The sequence below is a fragment of the Dreissena polymorpha genome, chromosome 4 (assembly GCF_020536995.1).
Source record: "Dreissena polymorpha isolate Duluth1 chromosome 4, UMN_Dpol_1.0, whole genome shotgun sequence".
Lineage (NCBI taxonomy): Eukaryota > Metazoa > Mollusca > Bivalvia > Myida > Dreissenidae > Dreissena > Dreissena polymorpha.
Window position 1 is genome coordinate 109,002,473 of NC_068358.1, and position 9,674 is coordinate 109,012,146.

The 9,674-nt window shown below is 33.9% G+C and overlaps 1 long non-coding RNA gene across 2 annotated transcripts; it reads right to left on the bottom strand.

The window, feature by feature from the left end:
- Positions 1–1,715: 1,715 nt before the first annotated feature.
- Positions 1,716–9,137, bottom strand: LOC127878946 (uncharacterized). 2 transcript variants are annotated; one of them, XR_008048859.1, is made up of 8 exons: positions 7,793–9,137; positions 7,182–7,248; positions 6,676–6,746; positions 5,864–5,970; positions 5,313–5,453; positions 4,758–4,903; positions 4,149–4,266; positions 1,716–3,564 (listed from the first exon to the last, which is right to left on the bottom strand). It is a non-coding gene; the product is annotated as an uncharacterized LOC127878946 (long non-coding RNA). The 2 variants fall into 2 exon arrangements; XR_008048858.1 differs by lacking the exon at positions 4,758–4,903.
- Between the last annotated feature and the right edge of the window lie 537 nt (positions 9,138–9,674).

Consider the following 9,674-nt stretch of genomic DNA (forward strand, 5'->3'; position numbering starts at 1 on the left):
CAGTTGTGTCTTATATTTGGCTTGAACAGCGGATATGTATTGCCCGTGAGAAGTGCAAGACCAAATATAAGCTTGAAATAATGATGTTAGTGGCGGTGGTGCCTTATCTTTGTCTTAACCAGCTGATAACTATTGCCCATGAGAAGTGCAAGACCAAGTATTAGTTTGAAATAATGATGTTTGTGTTGGTGGTGTCTTCTCTTTGTCTTGAACAGCTGATATGTATGGCCTGTGAGAAGTGCAAAACCATGTATTTGTTTAAAATAATGATGTTGGTGGTGGTGGTGTATTATCTTTGGCTTGACCAGCTGATATGTTTTGCCCGTGAGAAGTGCAAGACCAAGTATTTGTTTGAAATAATGATGTTGGTGGCGGTGGTGTCTTCTCTTTGTCTTGAACAGCTGATATTTATTGCCCGTGAGAAGTGAAATACCAAGTATTTGTTAGAAATAATGATGTTGGTGGCAGTGGTGTCTTATATAATTGGCTTGAACAGCTGATACCTATTGCCCGTGAGAAGTGCAATACCAAGAATTAGTTTGAAATAAAGATGTCGGTGGCAGTGATGTCTTATATTTGGCTTGAACAGCGGATATGTATTGCCCGTGAGAAGTGCAAGACCAAGTATAATTTTGAAATAATGATGTAGATGGCAGTGGTGTCTTATATTTGGCTTGAACAGCGGATATGTATTGCCTGTGAGAAGAGCAAGACCAAGTATAATTATGAAATAATGATGTTGGTAGTGGTGGTGTCTTATCTTTGGCTTGAACGGCTGATACCTATTGCCCATGAGAAGTGCAAGAAAAGCTGATATTTATTGCCCGTGAGAAGTGCAAGACCAAGTATTTGTTAGAAATAATGATGTTGATGGTGGTTGTGTCTTATATAATTGGCTTGACCAGCTGATACGTAATGCCCATGAAAAGCACAAAAACCAGGTAAATGTCTAAAATCATGAAATTAGTTGTGGATGTGTCTTATATTTGACTTGACCAGCTGATATGTATGGCCTGTGAGAAGTGCAAGACCAAATATTTGTTTGAAATAATGATGATGGTAGTGGTGATTGTATCGTATTTTAGGCTTGACCAGCTGATATGTATTGCCCGTGAGAAGTGCCAGACCAAGTATTTGTTAGAATTAATGATGTTGGTGGGGTCTTATATAATTGTCTTGAACAGCTGATATGTATGGCCTGTGCAAAGTGCAAGACCAAGTATAAGTGTGAAATAATGATCTTGTTGGCGGTGGTGTATATATATGGCTTTAACAGCTGATATATGTTGCCCGTGAGAATTTGAAGACCAAGTAATTACTAATCATAATGTTGGTTGTGGTTGTGACTTATATTTGTCTTGACCAGCTGATGCTTATAATATCTCAAGTTATGAATGAATGTGAGAAGCCAACATTTAATATACATTCACTATTCATACGTTCAAGCAATACAAGGTATGTGTAAGATTCGCGAGAAAGGAATTGAATTACTGAAATTTACTCAAGTTGTTATAGAAAGTATTTCTGAAATATTTTATAACATGTTTTATATGCCAGGCGCATTGGCAATATTGGTGTGTTCCCAGGTATGCATAGGTGTGATTAAAACACGGGTGACATGTATATCAGTAAGTAACAAACAAGAGACAAAAGATGGTCCATATCTTGAAATTTAATTGTAGATCAAAAATGTTAATAAGTAGGTGGAAATGGAACTTCTTTTTGCAATAAATAAACAACTGCTTTGTGTAAATTTTTAAGCATCTTTGGATATGAAGGAAAATAACAATTGTAATAAAAATACAGCATACATTTTGAATGGTCAGTCATTCTGAAAAAAAAAACAACACTGTATTTATTGGGATCATTAACAGAGGTTTAGAATAACAAAATGCAATGCAAGCAAATTATTGAACATTTGGTAAGTACATGTAAATTATAAAAACATGTGTGTTATCGATGAATTTTTTTCTTTATCTTTTGCTTTCACAAGTTGATTGATCATCAATACAGTGTATATTATATGTCAGGTATTATTACTAAGTAATCATTGATTGTCATAACCAAAATATAATAAAATATGTAAATTAAATGAAATATAAAACCTAAGATGCTATTTAAAATACAGATAAATTCCGCACTGATATCAGCCTAGTTTAACTGCACATTGTGTTAAACAGTATTATAAGGTAGTAGAAATTTATATATTGAAACAATGAATAATTATTTAAATAATACACTGTCTCCTCAGAACAATACATGTTTCATAAAACAAATAATAATAGATATTCTAAGAAAATAGCAACAACAAAAAGTTTGTTGTGAACACAACAGTCAAGTTATGATGTAGAGGCATGACTAACAAAATCAGATGGTGAGTATTTTTAAGTATACTTTTCCTGTAAAATAGCGTGGTAATTGTAGAAAAAAATGCATTCAAATAATAAGGCTGAACATAAAACAATATTAAGTCTCTTAAAAGTATTGTCTTCAATACAAAAAGAGGCAGAGTACTATCAGACAGCAACCAAATATATGGAACTAACGATTCCCTGTTGTAACATATATTTACATAAACACCAAATAGCAACATTTAAACAGAGCTTAATTTCTCACTACAATTTGATACTTTTTTGGAAAATATTTTATAAATCATTCAAACGATTCTTGTTAAAATATTTTCAAGGAATACATTATATTAATAGTATCAAATGTCTGGGTTTTATATAAAGACAAAAAGTGATTGAGTATTTTTCTTTTTTAATTATTGAACTGTTGTTTATTAACCAGAAAACAGAGACTTTAAGGTCTACCGGTAACCATCTGTTTGTTGAATGATATGATGTACAGGCAATAACTATGCAACAATGTGTATTTTACCCTTAAAATATAAGTTCATGATTGCTTCACTACAAAACTCACATGTTTCACTGATGACTTACAAAAAGTAGTTCTAAACGGATTATCATTAACAGTACAAAAACAACTTATAATCATATCTACATAGATATTACAATGGAACAATATAACATCATAAGTTACAACTTGCTGTAACGGTAACTTCTTTCAAGAAAATAATGAAACACTGTAGACTGTTATACTTTGATATAAAAACTGTAGCACACACAATAAAACAATAAAATAAAATATGTACACGCCATTGCTGCATAACTAGCAGTTTGATACTTATTATGAAGTCATGAAGTTTAAAACACTTTCAAATTCTTACTTATGATTGTAAAACCATCATATATAAATGCCTCTTTCGAAGTATCAACTGTAATCAGTATCTTATCAACTGTACTGGACATTGCAAATGTCACATCGAAAGCCTTCAGTGTCCAAACCAGTTCCAATGCACTTCTCATGCACCCAACGCCAACACACATCACAGTTCAGCCACTTAAGTTGTCCTCTGGGGTCAATACACTGTAGGGTATTGCATAAATATGTGTGCCTGTCCCCAGAGGCCAACAGACGTCCCCGAACATAGTTCCGGAAAAATGCTACGTGAGACTGTCCCAGTGTCAGTGATGGGAGATTTTTCACAAGACATTCAGCCTTCTGCAAAAGAAATATTAAAGATTTTGATTGAAATCATGGATCGTCTTTGATAAATATCTTATTCAAAATAATCATTGTCAATCAAATTCACAAGTGCCAAATTTATTTCATATTGCATTTCAATGAATTAAATAATTACTTTCAAATAATTATTGCACTTAAGTTTGCATGTAAACTTTAACTTTAAAATCAAGAGGTAATTTATTATACTAAAACAGATACCTCTCTAACTGTGTGAACTGACAATGCAAGGAAGAGGTTTTTTCTATTTGTATTTACTCAAATTGTTCCTTTTGTTTGAACAAATTTCTCCTGTTTTCAACAATACTAAGTTGAATTACACTTATTTTACCAACTCGTTTTTTAAGAACTTTCCTACTTGATTTTAAAGTGGAAAACAATTGTATGGCCAATCCCTGTGAAAGTGATTAGCCTTGACCTAGGATTAATCCCTAAATCTTCTGATTTGTAGTTGAGCGTTCCACTCATTGAACAAGCTTAATTTATTTAAATGGTAAATTAAATATTATCGAATGAATATCTTGGAAAACTTAATGAGATACTAAAAATACAAATATCCATACCATCAAAGTAAAGATGCCACAGCTTGTTCCATCAGTTTGTCTGTTCTGCGCTGTTGATAAAAAATGCCACTGATCCATTCCATCAGACATAACATTGGACCGGACGCTCATGAACTTTCTGAAAGATTATAAATTCTAAGTCATGTCAAGTTTTTTAACCTAGATTTTATGGATGTTGATAATTCTTGTTAATAGAATTGGGGATGGATCAAGCAGATGATTTTCAGTAAATAAATTGCACTGACAAATCTTTGGACCTTACAATGATTTAAAATTAAAAAAGTAAAAGAGTGAATTAACATGAAAAACCTGATTTTCACTACCAAGTTTCTTGTTTCTAAAGATTAAAAGCTGACATAACATATGTAAATTAATATTGCAATGTTTTGATAGTCTATCAAGAAAATCCAGTGTTTTGAACTTGGCATGGTAAAGGGGACGAGTTTTCATTCCATGTCTCCTGCTTGCTGTTTCATATATAACTGATATATTTGCAAGATTTTTATTGTCTTTTGCACACACACGTATTGACATATGAGTTTTATGAGTTGAAGCACATGTCCATTCTTTTTTTCTGCATTCAATTTATAACTTTTTTTTTTCGCTTACCTGAAAAGCTCATAGAAAACCTTGTTGTCACCACCCAGCGAGTCATAAACATTAACAGTTTTGGTTTTTGGCTGGGCCACCAGCAAAACCCAATGGCTATTATTGCACCTGGGCACCATAATCAAGTCGTACATGGTAAAGTCCACCTATCGAAAAATACTGGAGTTTGTAAACGCATAATAAAAATATATATGCAATAGCACAAATGTGGTAAAAATAAACGGCTATTTAAGACCCAGACACAAGGAAATCAGGGAAACTGCCTAAAAAGCACACATTGTTATTTTACGGAACATAGTATATTGTCAGCCATTAGTGATATCAATTAACGAATTTGCTTGTTTTAAAAATATTTTTAAATACCCTATTTCTCACCCCTTATTGATAATTGCCCCTCCCCCACCCATTGCAAACAAATAAATAAATAAAAGGTTACATCAATTTCTGTCAACATCCTCCTCCTCAAAGAGCTACCTTTCAACTGCACATGATATTTATCAAATATCACATTCTTTTTCTTTTTTGAAAACAAAAATCATATAATACTAATAGTACCTTGGAAAATCTGTATGTCGTAAAATTCCCAGTCTTCCATTGAGTGGCAGCATAGGATGGGAATGAAAACATTCTTTTTTCTCCAGGACACCAACTGTCTGTCGACTGTCTTGACAATAGTTTCAAATATGCATTGACTATCTGCAAAATACCATTGAAGGACTTATCAGATTTAGCTTCACATTAAAACTTCTTTAATATTATATATGTTTATTAAAGGAATCCTGACAGAAACAAGCAAATTCGTAGATTCGATATCCTAGCAAAAATTCAGTTTGTTAATAGATGGTTGCAAATCCCTGGATATATGGTATAATCTTTCAAAAATATTTAAGTGTAGGGTTATTGTTGTTATGCAATGCTATTCTCCTCATTAATAACTATACACCCATGAAGTTTCATATTGAAATCTTCTAGCATGATAAAACCCTGAAAAGTGGCACAATATATACCAACAAGGCCTCGGATAGCAACACTTTGTGATGCTCTAATATAAGCATGCTCATCTTAACTTCAAAAAAAGTATGTTCTAAATAAATAAAAGTATTCACCTTTTAATTGTTTGATTTGTTCTTTCATCCAAGCCATTGGTCTGTGGATGATATGCAGCAGTGAGTTTATGGTTGATGTCCCAATTCTCGCACAATTCTTGATTAATCTGCAATATTTATACACATGACATACGTGTTCTAAAAAAAATAACCAAGAGTTGTCCATAGACAGCACGCTAGACTTGTCTTGCGCTTTATAGTAATGTACGCTTTCTTTCAGGCATATTTGAAGTAATCTGTACTTGTTACATTTATGACTAAACAAAAAGCTGAAAATTTATAAAGAGAGTCAATAAAATTTGTTACAATTAATTGTTTACTTTAATTAGTTTAGGTATGGGGAATAAACCTTTTTCTATTGTAAGAACAGCTTGTACCTAAAAAAATCAATTTCAGCACAATATCTCCATAAAAACAGAGGTAATTGAGAGTAGACTCTGAGCTTAAGTGAATTTCAACTTGCATGCAAGCCTCATTGTGACTTCTTAGAACATATGGGGGCATATGCATTCTAAAAGGCCAGTAAGATGTTAGTCTGGATCGGCAAAATTGTTAATTGAATACCTGAAGTAGAAAAAGTGTATGGAGGGGTTGCATTTTTACCGTAAGCACATCAATTTCAAAGTACGAAGTTAAATTTTACTTGTACCTGATTCACGAATTCTCTTCCTTGATCTGTTAAGATCGCATTCATCGCTCCATGCCGATATATCATTTTTTGGACACATTTTGACACTTCAACAGCAGTTTTGTTTGGAATTGCAAAGGCTTCAACCCATTTGGTATAGTAATCAGTCGCTGTAAATATGTACCTGTTTCCAGCTGGTGTCTCTGTGAAGGGACCCATTAAATCACAGCCAACTAATTCACATGGTTGCTGGACCTGTAAATAGATTGTTTTTACTGAAATTGTCTGCAGAAGATGTATATAGGGCATGGACTAAATGAGTTCATTTATTAATGTAAAAATATACTTAACATTGAGTGCCCAAGAATACACAGAGATGTTTTTAGTTAATAATTGGATTGTTAATTATTCATGGCAGAAGTAAACTAATGATAAGGATGAGATTACCCTTAAGGAAAGGCTTGCAGAAGAAGTGAGTTCACTGTAACTTATTTTTCATTGTTTATACTAGTATACAATAGCCACATCCAAATCCTATTTTATACACAGCTATTTGAACGTTTCTTACAAAAAGCTAATCATTAACTTAAAAATTTGAATAACCATAAACAAAGCAATTGAGGCCATTATACATTCGCATGCTTCGGCAAGATGAAAATAAAGGCAATAAATGTATTATATATAACTTACATGGATTGATTTCAGTTCAGGTTTCTTTGGTGGCTTCAGTGGATCAGCATTGTACACACATCTTCACCTATCAAATTTTATATAAAACAGCATGACAATTTCAGATTACCAACTTTTAACAAAAAGTAGTTACAGATGGATATTAAGCACCGCAAATCTACTGATTAAACAAATATGCACTAACTTACAAACACTTGATTAAGTAAGCAACCATTCCCATTTTAAGACACTCATTTTTCAATTCAATGCTTGGCTAACAAAGATTTGGCTATAATAATAACAGAATATGAGCATTTGAACCTTTGATTCATAGACTTTATGGTCTCAACACAAAAACATCAATGAAAATTTTGAATGCTATTCAATACATTCTCAGTTGAATATAATGCCCTTCTAATAATAATTGCCCCAAAATTGAGAATTATACATTTAAAAGAATTCAGTGTTATACAAATACATAAGCAGGACTTTCCATTGTGATTAATGCAAAGCTGTTTCAAAACACTGGGTTTGTATTTCAAAGTTATTAGACACTCTTTATTTACAAACATTTTTCATGACTATACAACACATACAAACTGAAAAGTAACAGGTAGCATTCTGAAACTTACATATTCCCTGATATCATGTGTCATCTTGGGCCACCAGAACCTTATCTTCATCGTCTCATTTGTTTTATTGAAACCACTGTGGATCCCTATACCACTGGCATGGAATTCCTTCAAGAGATCAGCCGTCTCTCCCATCCGAACTACTTTAACCCCATTAAGCACCCCTGGTACATATTTGAAGAGTTCTTTAACTGCAAAGTAGGATATCAAAATAAAAAAAAGGGCTGTTTGTAAAACATGCATGCCCCCATATGGGCTCTTCGTTGTAGTGACAGCCATTGTGTGAGTATGTTTTTGTCACTGTGACCTTGACCTTTGACCTAGTGACCTGAAAATCAATAGGGGTCATCTGCCAGTCATGATCAATGTACCTATGAAGTTTCATGATCCTAGTCATAAGCGTTCTTGAGTTATCATCCGGAAACCATTTTACTATTTCGGTTCACCGTGACCTTGACCTTTGACCTAGTGACCTGAAATCAATAGGGGTCATCTGCGAGTCATGATCAATCTACCTATCAAGTTTCATGATCCTAGGCCTAAGCGTTCTTTAGTTATCATCCGGAAACCATTTTACTATTTCAGGTCACCGTGACCCTGACCTTTGATATAGTGACCTGAAAATAATTAGGGGCCAACTGCCAGTCATGATCAATCTACCTATCAAGTTTCATGATCCTAGGCATAAGCGTTCTTGAGTTATTATCTGGAAATCATTTTACTATTTTGGGTCACCGTGACCTTGACCTTTGACCTAGTGACCTGAAAATCAATAGGGGTCATCTGCGAGTCATGATCAATCTACCTATCAAGTTTCATGATCCTAGGCATAAGTGTTCTTGTGTTATCATCCAGAAACCATTTTACTATTTCGGGTCACTGTGACCTTGACCTTTGACGTAGTGATCTGAAAATCTATAGCGTTCATTTGCGAGTCAAGATCAATGTACCTTAAAGTTTCATGATCCTAGGCATAAGCGTTCTTGCGTTATCATCCGGAAACCATTTTACTATTTCGGGTCACTGTGACCTTGACCTTTGATCTAGTGACCTGAAAATCTATAGTGGTTATTTTCGAGTCATGATCAATCTACCTATCAAGTTTCATGATTCTAGGCCTAAGGTTCTTGAGTTATCGTCCGGAAACCATTTTACTATTTCGGTTCACCGTGACCTTGACCTTTGACCTAGTGACCTCAAAATCAATAGGGGTCAACTGCGAGTCATTATCAATGTACCTATAAAGTTTCATGATCCTAGGCCCAAGCGTTCTTGAGTCATCATCTGGAAACCACCTGGTGGACGGACCGACTGACAGACCGACATGTGCAAAGCAATATACCCCCTCTTCTTCGAAGGGGGGGGGCATAAAAAACAATTGACACCACTACCATCATTCTTTGTATTTGAGAGCTGGTCTTGCACGTTTGAAGCTTGCCTTGATCAGACAACAACATCATGATCAAAATCACTACCATCAAAATCATTAATGCCATCAGTGAGTGGGTCTTGGAAATATTACTGCTATACTTAACAAGAGTTGGCAGAAGACAGTGCTTGACAGTATAACCTAAGCCATCATTGGGAAATAGTTCACATTCAATAAGGTCAAGGTAATATAGTCATCTTTTAAGTAGAAGAGGACCATAATTATCATATTGATCGCTTATGTTTTAAAGAAGTTGTATGTTATAGATGATTCTGAGTTCAGGTGTATTTTCCACAATATATTGAACATTTGTAAAGACTTAAAATACACTAAGTTTTTATTTCAAGTTTGATAGCAATAGCTTGGATGAAATGGTTGGACAGTCCTTCAAAAATAAAATAAATATTTGTGTGTTGTTTAACCATGTTTGAAAAAAAACTTTTTGGGTGGGGG